Genomic DNA, 18,255 nt, shown 5'->3' with positions numbered 1-18,255 from the left:
AAACATTGGCAGCCAACTTGTCAGCCGCCTTAAAGATAATACGAACATATGAACATACAAACAAGGAGTAGGACATTCAGCCCCTCGAGCCTGCTCCGCCATTTAATAAGATCATAGCTGATCTGATAGTAACCAGAAATCTGCATCCCACCTACTGCTGATAACCCATTACCCACTTGCTTACCAAGAATCCATCCACCTCTGCCTTAAAAATATTCAAAGATCTGCTTCCAACACCTTATCTGGAAGAGAGTTCCAAAGGCTCACGACCCTCTGAGGGGACAGAAATTTACCTTTCCTCTGTTTTAAATGGGTGACCAGTTATTTTTAAATATTGACCCCTAGTTTTAGATTCTCCCACAAGAGGAAACACCCTCTCCAAATCTACCCTGTCAAGACCCCTCAGGATCTTACATGTTTCAATCAAGTCGCCTCTTACTCTTCTGAATTCCAGTGGATACATGCCTAGCCTGTCCAACCTTTCCTCATAAGGCAACCCATCCATTCCAGGTATTATAATATAAAAGCAAAATACTGCGGATGCTGGAAATCTGAAACAAAAATAAAAATAGCTGGAAAAACTCAGTAGGTCTGACAGCATCTGTGGAGAGGAATACTGTTAATATTTTGATGCCATATGACTCTTCATCAGAACTGAGGAAATATAGAAATGAGGTGAAATATAAGCTGGTTGAGGGGGGTGGGACAGGTAGAGCTGGATAGAGGGCCAGTGATAGGTTGAGGCAAAGAAGAGGTTGCCTAAGATGTCATAGACAAAAGGACATCTCCACTTTTTAGCCTATTTCGATCTCTTCTCCCCACCCCACCCCCACTATGGCTATCTGTTACTTGCTCATCCTGCTTTCTACCATTAATGTCACCATTAGCACATTCCTTAGCTAATATCACCATCATCAACACTCCTTTGTTCTTTTGTCTATGACATCTTTGACAATCTCTTCTTTGCCTCTACTTATCACTGGCCCTCTATCCAGCTCTACCTGTCCCACCCCCCTCAACCAACTTATATTTCACCTCATTTCTATATTTCCTCAGTTCTGATGAAGAGTCATACAGACTTGAAACGTTAACTGTGTTCCTCTCCGCAGATGCTGCCAGACCTGCTGAGTTTTTCCAGCTATTTTTATTTTCATTCCAGGTATTACTCCGGTTTACTTTCTCTGAACTGCTTCCAATGCATTTACATCCTTCCTTAAATCAGGTGACCAATACTGTACACAATATTCCGGATGTGGTCTCACTAGTGCCTTGTAAAACTGAAGCATAACCTCCCTAATTTTGTATTCAATTCCCCTCACAATATACCTTATCCCTGGACTTAGAAAGTGCCGCTAACCTTCACCAAGCTGGTGTGCAGCAGAATGGTAGGAATGATGTGTTGTTGACTCAGGAATGGATGATGCCAACCCCACTCAAAATGTTCCCATTTCTCATCCCCTACCTGAAACGCTGCCCCATCTCTCAATGGCTGAGTCTGCCCATGCCCAGGTGCTGGTGAAACGTCTTTGGTAGAGATGTTAAGGACTCCAGAGGCCATAGAACAAAAGCATCACATCAGTCAAGATAAGGATCTGAGCAACCTGCGCCTACCTCAGCTGCAGCTACACAGGAAACTATAATTGACCAAGAGTATAGATATGGGTGTTTCACAAAATATCGTGTTATTGATTTTTTAAATATATAATGACATATAAAATTGAATGAATGGCATCAGTTCCACGTCTTACCCATTATTGTGTCCCAAATGTCAACTTGCCTTTTCATTTCTTTTATTTTGAATGTCAATAGATGACGGTACTCATTGGATAGATGTACTATGGGTGAATGAATGGCTGAAGGATTGTAAAGAGAGGGTGGTCCTCGTGGAGGGAGTGGAAACGATGTGAATCTTTGCAATATTGAATCCCATAGTCTGCAATGTAAACAGCTGGTCTGGCAATGATTGTCCCATTTTCATTCTCTTCCTTCTCTTATGTGTTCTCCTCATCTGAAGATGATTAATGAAGATGATAAGCCTGTCGGTCCTTCCTCTATCTGCTCTCTTCTGTGCAATGTTGTGCAGGTTGCAGCACACCATCACTCTGGAGACCTTCGCCAGTGGGTACTGAAGGATTCCTCCAGACACCTGAAGTGTTCCAAATATTTCAATATTCCAAAGACTTGCTGGGTGGCATATGTGGTGATCATTTGCCTCGTGTTTAGTGTACCTCATTGGTGAGGTACCGTGGGTCAAGTTTAAACAGGGTAGGCCTTGAATGCTGCCAGCCAGCCCTTAATCTGCTCGGAACAAGAAGGTGTGGGTTCGACTTTCGGGCCTGAATTTCATGCTTGGCATGCACGCCAAGTCGGCGGGAGCGGAAGCGTATGTGAAATCTGCTCTCGTTTGCCGTTGCGTTGCAAATGTAATTTCACGCTGGATGGCCAATTAAGGTCCAACCAGCGTGAAACGCATCGTCTGAATGCTCGGGAAGGGCCAGGCGGGGGTGGGGGCCTGTCGGGCGCCGGGTCCAATGGCAAACCGGCAGGCACTTTAAAACCTGCAAAAGCAGCTCGGTGAAGGCTGCCGGGGAGAATCTTTAGAGTCGGTCCGGAGACTGGAACAATGGCCTCATCAGCGACAGGCACTTGTCCCCCCCCATTTCTCGGATGAGTTATGTTCCTTGTGGAGGATGTCGGTATCAGGTGGAACATTCTCGTACCCAGGGATGGCAGGAGGAGGCCACCGCACCTGACCATAAAAGCCTGGCAGGAAGTGGCAGCCTAAGTCAGCGGCCACGACATTCCACGGCGCATGTGGGTGCAGGGCTGCAAAAGGTTCAATGACCTGCTGCGCTCGGCACGGGCCTTTTTTATTTAATGTGGTGCAGGGTACGCCAGTATGTAACGCTGGACGTGCGTGGCTCTGAACTTTATTTTACAGGCACTGAGTGATCTTTGGGTGCAAATGAAAGGGTCATTTCAGACATCCGGGATGGAGGCAGCAGCTCTGGCATGTGCTTGAAGCTGATCTTTGGTAGCCTTGCTGAAGGAGCCTTGGATCAAGGCATCCCAGCCTCCCTGGTGGCTACCAAGGACCACCTCCATTCCCCTCACCGTGCTCCTCTTCTGACTCACTACTGGACTCATCATCTGTGGTCTGTGCATCTGCGTCAAGATCCTCTTCCTCCAGTGGCCCCCCCTTGCCAGTGCCAGATTGTGGAGAGCGCAACATGCAACCACGATCAGTGACACCCGCTCTAGTGAGTATTGTAGTGCACCCCCTGAACGGTCCAGGCATTGGAAGTGAATCTTGAGAAGGCCGATGGTCCTCTCTACCACCGCCCTTTTGGCGGCATGACTCGCATTCTAACGCTGCTCTGCTTCTGTTCTTGGGTGGCGGAGAGGCGTCATGAGCCACCTTTTCAACGGATAGCCCTCATCACCCAGCAGCCATCCATCCAGTCGGGCTGGAGCACTGAAGAGCTTCGGCACCTGGGAGTGTCTCAGGGTGTAAGCGTCATGGGGACTGCCAGGGTACCTTGTACAAACTTGTAGAATCTGCATCCTGTGATCACACACTATCTAAACATTCATGGAGTGGAAGCCCTTCCTGTTGATGAAGGCTGACCTGCTGGCACCTTGATGGCCACGTGTGTGCAGTCTGTAGCACCCTGGACGTGGGGGAACCCAGCAATTGCTGCAAAGCCTCTGGCTCACTCAGCCTGGCTGACCTCGTCCATATAGTAAAGAATAAAGGTCAGTACCTGCCTGAACAGAGCTTCTGTCACCAGCTTGACACAACCGTGGACAGCTGATTGGGAGACTCCACAAAGGTCTCTCACTGACCCCTGGAAAGAGCTGGAGGCACAGAAGTTGAGGGCCACTGTGACCTTCAGAGCCATTGGCATGGGGTGTCCACCAACATAGTTGGAGCTGATCTCAGGCCCAATCATTTGACAAATGGAGGTCATTGTCTTCCTTGAGAGATGGAGCCTCCTTTGGCATTGCACCTTGGACATATTGAGGTAGCTATGTTGCCGCCTATTAACCCTGGCAGAAGGATTGTGGTGTCTTCTGCGGCCCTTCTGCCTTGGACCTCCTGCTGGCCCTTTGCTTCTTGTGCCTGTGCCGCTCCTCCCACATATGCCTCCCTTGGACGCTGCTTTGGGACACCTGGCCTCCTCTCCCTTCTGCCTCTCTCTTCCTTCCCAGAGGAAGGGCCACCACCAGAGACCACAATCCCCATTACCAGGGTAAGGGAAAGCTGTCTGATACCTGGAAGGGTCCACCTGGTCTGAATCCTCCGGGGCCCTTTGGAGACACCAAGGAGTCCTGAAATGAAGCCTGGAAATGCTGAGAATGAAGCCCCAAACAGAGATGAAGCTGCCAAGTATCAGTAAGTCACCAGTAGCAAACTATCTACCAAACTCCTCACTACTCACACTGATATCTCCACCCTTGGGTGAGGTTTTTGAAATTGTGGGCTGCCCGCCTGCCTGTTTTGCCCGTGCAATGAGCGCAAAATCGCACAGGCAACAAAAAATTGGCGTCAATTGACTTTTTAATGGCCTTAAGTGGCCTCTTAATTAATGGTAGGTATGGCTCCAGCACATGCTCGTGCCTGCCGACCGAAATATTGCGTAAGTGCGCGAAGATGTCGAGATGCTCGCCTGACATCATCGCGCACTATTTTATACCTGATCGGGTCGGGCGCGCGCCCGCCTGCGGGTCGTAAAATTCTGCCCTTGGATAGATGCCTGGATAGAATAATGGAGGACAGAGCCTTACCATCATTCAGGAGCCTAATAAATGATTTAACTGAGGGATGGTAGGCTTTTTCTTCTGAATAGCTAACACGGGCTGAATAACCTTCCGCATCTGTATGTATCTTATGATCTTGTACAGTCTCCATCCATCACAGAAAGTTGTTACGTAAGTCAATCTGTCTGAAAGTGAACTTGTGATATCTTTAGTCCTTTCTATTAACTATCTTGCCCACCAAGAGAAACCACCATTACAGAGACATCAGTCTTCCTTATGGCTGAAGCAGATAAAAGTAACAGCTTAATTTTGCAACAAGGCTCGACTCCAAATGAAGCCAACTTTATCTAGTCCAGGCACTATCTGCACTGTTCACAAACCATTTTGTCAAAATGTTGACATCTATGTGGATGGGATAGATAAGTCATCAATTTTATTCTTTGTCTGTACCTCCAAATATGGGAGGATTATTATCTCAGGTTCCTCAGTGTGTCTGAAAGAAGACTTGTCTCCTTAGCCTCTTTATATATCAGTTCAAATCCGCAAAGCACTATGGATTTAATTTTTTCATGCAGTAGTAGCTTGACATTCATCACATCTTGGCCCCAGGGTTCTGCCTTCTATGTTTTCACAATAAAGGTTGCCTCATTATCAAAAATAGTTTTTATTTCATTCTCCAAATAGGGAACGTGAAATGCTTTGTAATGACATATGTTATTATTTTTTGATGTAAAGGTTACTGGTCTGAAACGTTAACTCTGTTTCTCTCTCCACAAATGCTGCCAGGCCTGCTGAGTATTTCAGGTCGTTTCTGTTTTTATTTCAGATTTCCAGCACCTGCAGTATTTTTACTTCTTTTTTTTTTGATAATGGATTCCATGTTTTCTTAAATAGATCTACTTCATTTAACTTATGAGCTCATAATGGGCCAGAACTTCCAAGGGGTGGCAATCACATTCGGATTACCACTCCGCTCCTTTTCACTTACCCAGGCCGGGAAGCTGTATATTCCTCGCCCAATCTCCTGACCCAGGCTTGCTAAGAAACGTGCAGAGTAGTGGGTTCCCGAGTTCTTCAGTGTAGTGTAGCGGCATCGGGGGAGATGAAGCCATGCCTCCTTTTTATGGCACTAGTTGCTGTAAAGCAGCTAAGTTTAAAGGTCGCAGTTACTCTGAGAAGCCAGGGAGAAAGTAAGAGTAGAAGGTAATTGGGGAGGATGGGAGGAAGGTAGGATAGATAGGGTGGGGATAGGATGGATTGTGGGGGGGGGGGGGGGCGGATGTCAGTTGGTCTGACAGGTGTAGGGGGATTAGGCAGTGGGGTTTAGTCAGGGGTGTCAGGAGGGTAGTTGAGAGGGCAATCAGGAGGTCGAGAAGGTAATCGAGGGGTGAGGTGGTAGTTGGGAAAGTAGTTGGGGAGGTGGGGTGGTAGTCGGGAGGGTAGTCGGAGGGCTGAGTGAGTAGTCGGGAGATGTGGGGTCTAGTCAGATAGCTGGGGGATGTAGGGCTAGTCAGGGTTAGTCAGATGGTTGGGAGGGTATTCTGGGGTTGGTGGGTGGGAGGATTGTCAGGGGGAGGTCGTCGGGGGCCCACAGGGGGTCAGAGTGCTGTCAGTGGTATAGTTGCCCAGGGTTAGAAATGGTATTAATCCTTCTAACTTTTCATGGGTAACTATTCTGCTAAGAGAGTCGGAACCATCCAAAGTCTCCAATTTAAATTGGAGAATCGGATGGTCCCCGGTGCTGGGTAATTGCCCATCGGAGGTTTAAACTTTCCGGGCAATTTCCATGCATGGGGGCTTCTGGGGTGGGGTAGGGTGGAGGTGTCCAGCACACAGGTTCTGCAGTACCTCTGGGGTACCAACCTCCCTGGAGGCTGGCAGATCTGGGCCAATATGTTGAATGACCTGTTTTATCACATTTTTCGATGGGTCATTCTCCTGGAATTTCCTCCTGAACAACATTGTGTAGCATTGCACCAGGGACTCCAGTGGTTCAAGGAGAAGGTCCATCTTCTCAGCATCATGCAGGGATAAGTAAATAATACTGCTGCATTATTTGCAACATTGAGATGCTATTCATAATGATATCAAAACATTTAAATCCTTTTGTCAATTCTGTTAAAGTGTGTAGATTTGGGGGTGAATTTTATGCCCCACCCCCACCCCCGCTGACGTATTTAAGTCTGGGGGGCGGGGACACGTAAAATAAAGCAGGTGGCCAGCATTCCCACCCACCCCAAACTATCACCATATTACAGGGAGGCGCGCAAGAAAGGCATCAGGCAACCTGTCATCCCTTACGTCTATTGAGGCCCGTAAGTGGACAATTAGCTGCCACTTAAGGGCCTCATTCCACCTCTGCTGAAATTTTATGGCTTGCGGGAGAAGGTGGAAGGAAGGCAGCCAGTGCGGGCTGCTGTCAGGAAGGAAGGGGTGTCACCGGGTTCCGCTGTGCCCATCGGCGGCACAACCCCCCCTCTCTTCCCCCCACCCACAAGATTGTAACTGCCTTCTCTCAGGGCTTCTAAAACCTGACCCCTCACCACCCCCTCCCAAACCCCCGGCCTCCCAAAATGCCCAGACTTATTTTCAAGCCTGGGATACATCCTTTTGCTACCTGGGGACTGCTTGTAGTCCTAGCAGTGGCCACCACTGTCTTCTGGTGTTGGTGGGACTACAAAGCTGCCAGCCAATCAGATTGCCCAGCAGCTCTTGAGGGCAGGGCTTCTTGCCCCTGAGGGGTAGAAGTCCCACTCTCAAATAATTAAGACCTGCCCAGCACTGTGAGGCAGCTGGATTTAAAGTTGGCGAGGTGCTGGCTGAGTTTTAGCTTAGGTGGGCAGGTTATCCATTCCTGTAAAATCCAGCCCATGGAAATACTTGGATCTCCCAAACTGTTGCTCACAGGAGCAAATGATATCAGGGTAAATATGCCTAGGTGGGAAGTGAAGGAAGATAACTTGTGCCAAGCCTGCCTGGGCCTTGAGTGCAGGTGGAAGAGTTGTGGCAGACCTGAGTGGATTTTTATTGAACATTGAGAAACAATTCTATTATCTTCAAATCATATCCCCATTCTTGCGGCCTTCAGTCTTCTGTTCTCATTGGATCCTTCCAGGCTGTGGACAAGGAATTCCTTGAGTCACCTTGTTAAAGCACCATTAGAGATTGTAGCCACAAAAGCTGGCTCCTTAGTATTCGGTTTATCAGCACTAGGAGTGTCATTTTGGCTCCAAAATGTTGCCCGCAGTGCACATGCACAGTTCTGGTGTGAGCTGCACCGGATGCCATTTTGGTGGGAGTTAGCTATCTGCCCGTCAATGTTGCTGGCCATGCTGCCATTGCGGGTATGCTCCATCCTCCAGGAAAAGTGGGATCACTTTAGAGAGCTGGCCCAATGCTTTGATTTCTAAAATTCCACACTGTCCTGCTTCCAAAAGCGCCTTCACGGCAGTTCTTCCCAAGACATACTTTCTAGACTGCTTTGGAGGAGCCCTGCAGTACTTGGCAGAGAATGTATCAAGATTTGTCGTGGTCTGTTGCTATTCCATGTAATCTTGCTTCCATGAGGCACTAACATCACCCATAAGGCTATCAGCTGAGGAGAAGGAAGAGAAGAATGGAGAGGAGGTGGAAGAGTAACAGAGGAGGCAGCTGACACAGCTCCTTTCTGGTCTGGCTGTCTGTGATTGACTCATGCGACTACAATACCCATTATGCCAATTCAATTCCACATTCGCCAACCATTCCATACCTTATCTTTCCTCTGTTCATGACAATGATGCCCTCTGTTTGCCATAGTATAAAAAATAAAGGCGAACACGAAATTAACATTCCAGACCAAATTTATATATCAAACTGTTCCAGTTGAATACAAATGTCAACTAATCACCCTTGTGCATTCTCTTAGTGCCTGTCTTGCATGTGCCTTTGCTCCTACATAGGGCTACCCCAGTGGCTGCAGCATGGCTGGTGGAAAGTTGCTGACTGTCACCGGCGGAATCTGCCAATTGGCTTTGCAGGACAACCTTGAGTGGCTCTGACCTTAGATAGTGTGATTTCAGACTGCATTATTTCAGCTTGGATGGCGGCAGTCTGGGCTGTCTGGCTAACAGGCAACAGCAAGGGCACTAGTGGAGTGGCAAGGGTGAGAGGACGAATGCTGTAATCTTGAGAGAGGATGGCGGGTTTGTGCTCCGCAGAGCCACTGCCAATCGACCAGGGCGGCACTCCAGCAATCCAAGTACTCTGTTGGACAACAGATTGCTGACCTGCTGAGCCAGCCTGCAAGGTCCTTTGCACATTGATACCCGCAGCCATGATGGCAGCAACCTGAGCTTGTGTGTCAGCAAACTCATCAGCATGATTTCAGTCTGAGTTTCAATGGCAGCATCCAGATATTGGGTGGCTTCTGCTTGTGCTGCAATGGTAGCTGGGACATCAGCAATCAGACGCAGATTCATGGTTGGGTCTGCAAGTCTGCTAATGGAGTTGGCCACGGCTTCCATACTGGAAGTGATGGGCTCCAAGCTTAACACAAAGGCCTGTGCCAAGTTGATGCCCAATTCCTACTTGCTCCTTAACATTGCATGTAGGCTTTCTGGCAGGCCTGCCAATGTATGAAGCATTTCATTGTTCATACACATCAGCCTTCTTCTGTAGCCCACCCCACTGAAGTCTTCATCTGTGTGCCCTGAACCAAAACTTCTGTGCAATCTTGCCATCCAGTGAGGCGGCACTTGTGCCACTCTTGCCCCCTACTCTTTATTCTAGCTTCCAAAGTACACAAGTGCCAGTATCTAAGACGGTGACTGTGAATGTAAGAGCGAGTAATGGGTGGCTAATCTTCATCACAGTTCTCTTGCTCTTCATCCATTGTCTGGCCAGATTGCAGCTCTTGACTATCTGAAAGGAGAAAGACACAAAGATAGGGTCATGGTGAGGGGAGGGGTGAAAGCAAGAGATACAGCTGATAAATCAGAAGTGATTATGGGATAGGGGAAAGTGGGAAGTGAGAGGGAGGATTGTGTATAAGGATACTGCCATCATTGAAGTTTTCAGCACTGCCATTGCCTATGGCCTCAGCCGTGGTTGCTCCAATGATGGAAATCACCATTTCCTCCATGGGGTTAAGGACATGCAGCTATGTCTGTTCCTTGCTGTTAGCTCCTGCCGCTGCTGGTTATATGCCAACTTGTTCTGCAAGAGACAAGGAAGGGTATTAGTGAGTGTGGTGCAGGGTGTTTGGCTGATATGACCGGGATGGTTGAATGGCTGACAGTGTGTGTGAGATGTGGGTGTGAGGGTTGCGGCAATGCTTACAGTAGGTGAAGCTAGGGCTTTTTGGTATGAATTACGATTGCTAGAGGTTGGTGGTAGGTGAGTGATGGGGGTGTAATGAACCGAGCAGTGTGTGAGGCTGGTAGGCTATGGCACCTGAAGATACATTTACTGACCTTGACGTCTAATGTGAGGTCATTGAACTTCTTTGTAGCACCACGTCTAGGTCCTTGGGGTGATTCCTTGCATTGACTTCCATGGCTATCTGGTTCCACTGCTTTCACACAGTTTGAATGGAGGGTCTCCTGGCTGTTGGATAGGTCACATCTTTCCTCATCTCCACCTCCTTCACCAAGGCATCCAGCGCAGCATCAGGGAAACTAGGAGTGCACTCGCTCACCTGTTGTGCCATAATTCGCTCTCCTTCCTGTTCACGCAGACTCTCTTTCGCAAACAGTTCCAGCACCTGCTCCAGCCAGAACGCAGCTTCCCTCTAAGAGGTGCAGGCTGGCTTGAAGTGGTGCCAGCCTCGTACGAACTTGGGTCCCTTGCTGAGGCCTGCAGCCACTCAAAAGCACGTTTCAAGCTGGCTTCACAGAGCAATCATGTAAATTAACAGGCAGCACCAAGTCGGTGTGCTACAAGCATCAGAAAAAACGAATGTGGGTTAATCGCGCATGGCAATCCCCGTGCTCATTTTCAGTCGTTGTCCAATTTAGCTCTCGGCGCTGCTAAACATGTTCTGAGAAAAACAGCAACAATTTCAGACTTAATCTTTCCTTTTTTTCAAAAAAGACAGGCAGTTGAGGCCTTTTAGTTTGTAAATGCTGTTAATTTTAGTAACATGATGATCGGCTTCCATGTCCATTGCCTTGAGTGATAACCTGGCAGCATGGATCATCTGCTAGGGATAGAAGCTGCCTGATTTTGATTAATCATTTCAACGGAGAGAAAGCAAGGCAGCTTCTATAAATGGCGGGTGATCCATTTCTTGTCGTGCCATTCTCATTATGAGATTCTAAAACGGCCACGGGCTCTTTAACATCTCCGCAGGTTACGGTAAACACTGTGGGTGGAATCTTCTTGCAGTGGCGGGTGTCCCGACATCAGGGTTGGAGGTGAGCTGGACAGCTGGCCACACGCAATCAAGCAGCGGCCAGCCAATTAGCTATGCACAGTTCAGGGGCCTGGCTAATTGTGCCGTGGGACAGGCAGGAACTAGCCCACCCCGCCTGCCATTACCTCGCAGGCCCAAAGGTCTGGGCACCATATTTAAATGGCACTCGAACTGGCGTTCACTCCCTGCAAATCAGCGGCATCATTCTGCCTGCCCGAGAGGAGGGTTTTGAACCAGAACTGCTGCCATCCCCTGCTCACCTGCCGGACGTGGATCCCTGGAGCTGCTGCTGCCCTCCCTCCCATGGACAGCCATGCCCTGACCTCCCTGGTCAGCCGTTACCCACGCTCAATGCAACTGTTCAACCTCCTCTCTTCATGTCCAACAAAGAAGACTACCTCGCCTTCTGCATGCTGCCCCGAACCAGTTGTGAATCTGAAGGCATGTGTTTCTCATTTGCCACCAACTTAATCACAAATGTACAGTTTAATCAGGCGACCATGTGTTTTAATGAATATGAATGACATACTAATACATTAAAAATAGGTTCCCGCCGCTTGCCCTCAGGAACCACGATCCTCCTTTAATCCGCTGCCGACTTACACCCTGCCATTGGGAATCTGACATTCCACCTCCCCCACAATTAAGTCCCACCTTGTTTCCCACGGGAGCTTCACTAGATTCCGGCCTATGTAAAGAACGGCATGAGTTGAAGAAGAGTGAAAAGTTCTCCTGGTATCCTGGCCAACATTACTTTTCAAGCAACGTCACTAAGAACAGTTTAATGTGTATATTCGATTCAGGAACTTGATGTGTGCAAATTGCCTTCTACGTTTGCTTACAAAAAGTGACTTCAAAACCACTTGACTGGTTATAAGATGCTTTGGGATGTACTAAGTACATGATGGGGTGCTACATTAGCACCAGTTCTCTTTTTATTATCATCCCAACTCCAAATCTAACATCATATGCATTGGTAGCATTGGTCATGGGAGAATATAATGGATTCCTACAGATTCTCTAATGATTCATTTACTGCAACCAGAAGTTAATTGTTAGTGGTACAATTACTACTTTTAGAGGGTGACAGTGAATTGTTATCCAAGGTGCCCAAAAAAGGAAAAGGAAAGTTGATAGTGTGGCACTTTGTCTGCCCTGCTCAGGTCATTGAACTTTTTGCAGGGCTGGTCTGCTGTCTTTTCGGTAAGAGGGTTGGCACTCAGGGCCAATGCTACCACAATCCACATGGCTCAAGTTGCTATGACAACACTCCTGTCAAGGGCTGCATCAGTCTGTATCTCTTGAGCCCAGTTTCATCCAGAAAGGGGTTTGCAGGCCAGCATCAGTGAAATTATGGCATTATCTTTGCTTGCTCTGCTGTGCCCTGATAACATGTTTGATTCCCTATATCAGCTATCCCAGTGTTAGACAGAAGTGGAATGAGAAGCTGTAATGGGGTGGTCAGTCAAACTAGTTGATAGACAACTCAGTAAATTGAGCAGTGTCCTTATTTGGCTGCTGCTCCCCAGTCAGCTGCATCAAGCTTCAGCCAAAACTGTTTTTCTCAAAAAGCTGCACTTTAGTACCCAAGCAGGACCAAGGTTTTATACCAGTCACTGCTCCAATGGGCACACAAATGAGCTGTTCCAGTCAATTGTCATGTAAAAAGCTCATCAGCAGAGCAACACACTGCCTATAAATTCAGGGTGTTTGTATCGTTATTGTTCTAAATTAAAATAGCTTGGTCATTTTGTGTTGCAACATTTCTTGTCTAGAAACTGTCTAAGGGAACAATTTCAGATTCAGCTGGCAAACCATACTGTGCATAAAACCTTGTTCGAAATGTTCATCCACTTCAATTCCTATAATTATGTTTTCACTTATTTTGCTTAAAAGCTGTAATAAATCATCTTCAGGCCACTTGTAGGGTTTGCTTGAAAATGGCAATAGTTTAAAAGAACATTGCTATCTACTTGAATTACTGTAATTACTTATTTGAACAATTCATACCATTGTCCCCTTACCGCCAAAAGAGGGACACGAAGGTCTAGTTTGTCTGAGTGTGTACTCTCCAGGGCAGATCCCCCAGCAGATCCAACAACCTGCTGGAAACTTATACTGAATCCACTAACTGTGTACCATTGATGAACATTCATAGTTTTTGTACAGAAACGGGGGGTGTAGTTTTAACATTCAGAAAGAACAAATCGGATAAGGTAAAGCTGGAAGCTGATCCAATCCCTTTAGTTTCCTGCCAGTTGAGTTAGGTTAAAATTACCTCCGTATGTGAAAATCTGAAATAGGAACAAAACATATTGGACTTGAACAGCCGGCCAGGCAGCAGCTGAAAAACACGGACATAAGGGGCAGAGATTGCTCATTGTCTGTTTTGGGGTGTATAGCGAACAGCCCAACTAGGAAGCCTAAATCTCAGATTGGGCTCTGGGCCTGGTTTCAATAATTTGAGCGAGCTGCCAGGGCCTTTCGTGCCTTAAGAGGAAGCTCCCTAATTTCTACAAGATCAATTCCAGACTGTTCACCTCACTGGCAGTGCATCCTGGGGCAAGGGTGGAGGATTACAGGAAGGGAACTAATCACTGGTCTGCAGTGACCCTCGAGAGCATTGTGGAGTTAGGAGGAGTGCACCTGCCCCACACCAAACTGTTAAAAATGAAAGTCCCATGTTCTGGTGGTGGTCATTGTGTCCAAGACAGGAAAACCTGTGGTGCTGATCTAACAATTGATCTGCGGACAACCCAATTGGGCAGAAGGCTCTTGAAACATGTGATATGTCTGCATGCAAAGGGCCTAATCCCTGCTTTGGATGGTTGTCTGGCACAATTGCAAAAACACCTTTGAAAACCTGTTGGCACCTGTGAAGCTGGCACAAGTTTGTTGCCAGCTGATTCGCTGGACGGGTAAGGTTAAAGTCGAAGCTTAAATCTTTGGATAGCTGTAAGAATGATCTTAAATGCAGAATTCAGTTTCCACAAGGTCTCCCATACCAGCATCTCTACCCTGGCCCCCATACATTCTCGTGGATCAGGGTTCATTACGTTTATGAGGAATACCGTGGTCCAGTGGGAAGCTCACTCGTGCAAGAGAGAGAAATCCTGGTGCTGCTGCAGTGGGAATAAAGCTGCAGCAATGCGAGACCTGGCAAAAGAACTTAAAAAGGCAGAAACAACCTGAATATCCGCATTAATGTCCCACTGGAGGCCTAGGTTCTTCAACAGAGGGACGATAAGGAAGCTGTGACAAGGCACTCGCTCACCTCAGGCTTGTTCCAATATCTTCCCAAGGGAACTCCCACCATACCTATTGTGGTTCCTTAAAGTAGGCCTCAGTTCTGCAGCCACAATCCCCATCCCAATTTTGTCAGAATTATTATTGCATGACATTAGAAACCAGAGCACATATCCATGATTTTGGCCTTCATCCACTGCCTTAAACCACAACGCTGGGGAAGATTTCTTCTGTGCATAAGCTACAATAAATTCAGAAACCCATGTATATAAAGAATCATTTTATTCTGGCTCACAGAGTTATTTGCCAGCAGAGCACTGAGCTCTATAGCAAAACTTGACATCTGCATAGTCAAACCATCACAACATAAGAACAAGTCAGGGGCATGCTGCCATTTTACGTGGGCGGACCAATTAAGGCCTGCCCAGCGTGACATCTGCCAGGTAGCGCTATGCGGTCCCTGTGCGGCCCGGGGAGGGGGGGGCGGGGGTGTGGGTGTATTTCCTCAGCCGGGAATGCGCTCTTTCACACATGCACGTGAAATAGCGCACAGATCTCCCAGAGTGCTGCTTCCTCAAGAAGATCGGCTCTGATTTTCAACTTTTAATAAAGGAGTTTAAAACGTTTCCCTGCCATGTCCCCTCATGTGATACTGTCACATGAGTTGGGACATGTCCATAACTTTTATTTGAACATTTCATTAAAATTTAAACACCTCATGAAACCTCATTCCGCCAGTAGATCAGTTTCATGTTTTCTCACAAGCCCACTTGGGCTCCCGGCCTGCCCACCAACCTTAGGGTTGGACGGGCAGGTCCATTAATGAACTGAAGTCGTTTTCAAATAGCTTTAATAGGTCGTTGACAGGTCGGCAGTCTGCGCCCCTGCTGACCTGAAATGACGCAGGGTGAAGTTGGGAGTTGCACCCGACATCATCCCACATCATTTTACGCATCGGTGAGTGGGCCCCACCCCAGCTCGCCGACCGGAAGATCCTACCCACTGTCTCTTAGGCTGAGCATTTACAGGCCAATCAACTTACTAGCTTCCTGTGACGTCACAGTTGCTCTTTTTCTCTTTCCCGGAATGTGCCCTTTTCAAACTGAAGCCGCCATCGCTCTCCTCATCCCTTTTAAACTAAAGTCCCCAACGCTCTCCACATCCTTTATAAACTGAAGCCGCCATCGCTCTCCACGTCCTTTTTAAACTGAAGTCCCTGCCGCTCTCCTCATCCCTTTTAAACTAAAGTCCCCGCCGCTCTCCGCATCCTTTATAAACTGAAGTCTCTCTCGATCTCCATGCCCTTTTCAAACTGAAGACCCCTCCCCTCTACCGCCCTTTTGAAATTGAAGTCTCCCCCGCTCTCTGCGTCCTTTTTAAACCAGTCCATACAGAGTAGGAATACAATCTGAAATGGAACAGCCAGCTACAGTTGTCAGTGATTTTTTTAAAACACCATAATCTCCACAGTCTCAGGCAGTGCAGAGAGTTTGGCATAATGAATTTCAGTTTTACAGAGTGTCAAATGAGCAATCAATCAAAAAGTGGGAATTAAGCAATATATGCCATAACTGGATTTTACAAAGAATACTATTTGAAATATAATTCAGACATGCATTAATGATCCATAAATATTCATGATGACAGTTGCCACTGGAGAATTTAGGAGCAGCTATTTTCAATTTAAAATTATTTGTTTTCCCACAGGATATTCAGTTGGTTACCCAACTACTTTGTGAATACTACACAGGGTCCTGTTCCTTGCTGACAGAAAGAACATGTACATACATTGCGCCTTTTTCTGCTAAACAAAATAAGTGACAGCCATTCACTGACTCATTCCTCAGGGCAATGTTTTGACTAATCTGGGTCAAGCCGCCTGGTTTAAATTTCAAACAATGCTTGGCAGTTAACTGTCAGTCACTATAAAGTGGTGCATTCTCCATAGCAACACTTCCACCAATCAGAGTCCACTTTCCAACCAATCAGCACTCTCTTCTCATACAGTATAGACTGTTATTTTCCCCTTATATTGGGATTCTGGTGAAGTGTCCTGATAAGTGCAAGACAAAAAGCTTTGACATGTCTCTTTCTTAACAATTAAATTAACAGAACAGGAAGGCAGTTATTTGGTAAGTATTTGGAGTGCTTCAGAAAACAGTTCAATCCACGGTTGGTGGCTGCCAAGATGGAAGGAGCAAGTGGCTGGGATGAATCAGCAAAAATGAGGGGTAAAGAAGTGCAGGTGTATGCCTGAGTCAGTAGGCAAGTGAAGGATCAGCTTGGCTGTGGTTAGATGGCAGCTGAGTAGATGTTGTGCTGCGTAAGATGGTTGCAAGGAAGATTGCTGACTGTGCCACTCCACAAAACCATTGTCATAGACCAGCATTGCAGCATGCCCGACAGATGTGCGGCCAGTATCCAGGGTACAGCTGCCTGTTACTGCACATTTGGCAGATACTTCCACCACTGCTGGTTCCACCCATGTGAAAACGTTTGGGATGCAAACCTGGCTCACTTCCAGCAATTGGAACTTCTGCCATGTTTTTGCATTCGGCTGACACTATACTCAGCAGCCCACCGCCACCCCCCAAACCCACCTCAGAGAATTGGGCTGTACATGTACAGAAAACCTTGACTGCACTGTGAGAATCAAACACTCACAATTCAAGTTTAAAGCAGCCAGATGTAAAGCAAAGATCCATGCACTGTACCCCAACATTGTGCTTCAAAAACAACTTTGGAAAACCATGCGTCAAGTGCATCAATTGTGTTCCTCTTTCTCTGCAGCAACTACCCCTTCTGCTTATCTGAGGACATTACCCATTAGGGGTACTTCATGCAATAAACCCATGCTCACATGGAACTAACTTTGAAAATGTAAAAACCCATTTCTCATATGTCTTTTGGAATCAGCATCCAACTAGTCCAGTTTGGATTTGAACCTGTGGTGAAAGGCTAACAGCTAACCCACTGCACTATTCAATTCTCTAAGTTCCTGACAGAATATGCATGTGACCTTGTATTTAACAATGTTTAAAATATGGTTCAAAAGTGTTTTGCAGTAATACACATTCATAGTTGATTCCAGTTCTGATAAACACGAGAAATTTTCTAAAAAAGGAAATCATTCAATTTAGTGAGAATTTTAACATGAATATTTGCTCCTAGATGATTCTATTATCTTGCTGTCGGGTGGGCTTTACATTTAATCTCATTGTGCGTCCAAATGCACAGGCATGCAATGTTTAAAGAATGATTTAATCTCTCTATTTATAGTTTGATCCATCAACCAACGGAAGGTCAGCGACGTATGAAGATACAGGCCCTAGACTTCATTGTCATATCTAATATTTTCAGCTGCATTTGATAGAAATCTTCCACAGATTAACCATAGCATTGAATTATTAAACTTTTATTGAGGCCTACATAAGATGGAAACTTCTTAATATAATTGCTAATTCATTGATCCAGCTTAACAATACTGTGTGACTTGGGCTGTTTTATGAATGGAGTTGATTAACTCTTAATAGAATGTCAACATTATGCCATGTTGCGAAACCATGCTTTATATCAAAAAAATGATTTTTGAATTTATTGGCTGGGAAACCCCTGATTGATGTAAAAAAAAAGGCTTAAGTTACATTCCAGTGATTTGGGATCATAGTCAAAGATGGCTGCACATTCGCATCTCTGTACCTTCGGTATTCCAAAACTATTGAAATGGAGACAACCTGTCTATAAAGCCATACCAGGAACAATTAGCTTGAAAGGGACGGATGAGGGCTATTCCTAACCCATTAGTAAAGTGTCCAGACAATCACCTGTGTACTCAACTGGGTGGTGACAAACCA

This window comes from Cetorhinus maximus, chromosome 18, assembly GCF_964194155.1.
Source record: "Cetorhinus maximus chromosome 18, sCetMax3.hap1.1, whole genome shotgun sequence".
NCBI classification, from domain to species: Eukaryota; Metazoa; Chordata; class Chondrichthyes; order Lamniformes; family Cetorhinidae; genus Cetorhinus; species Cetorhinus maximus.
This window is presented reverse-complemented; position numbering follows the sequence as displayed.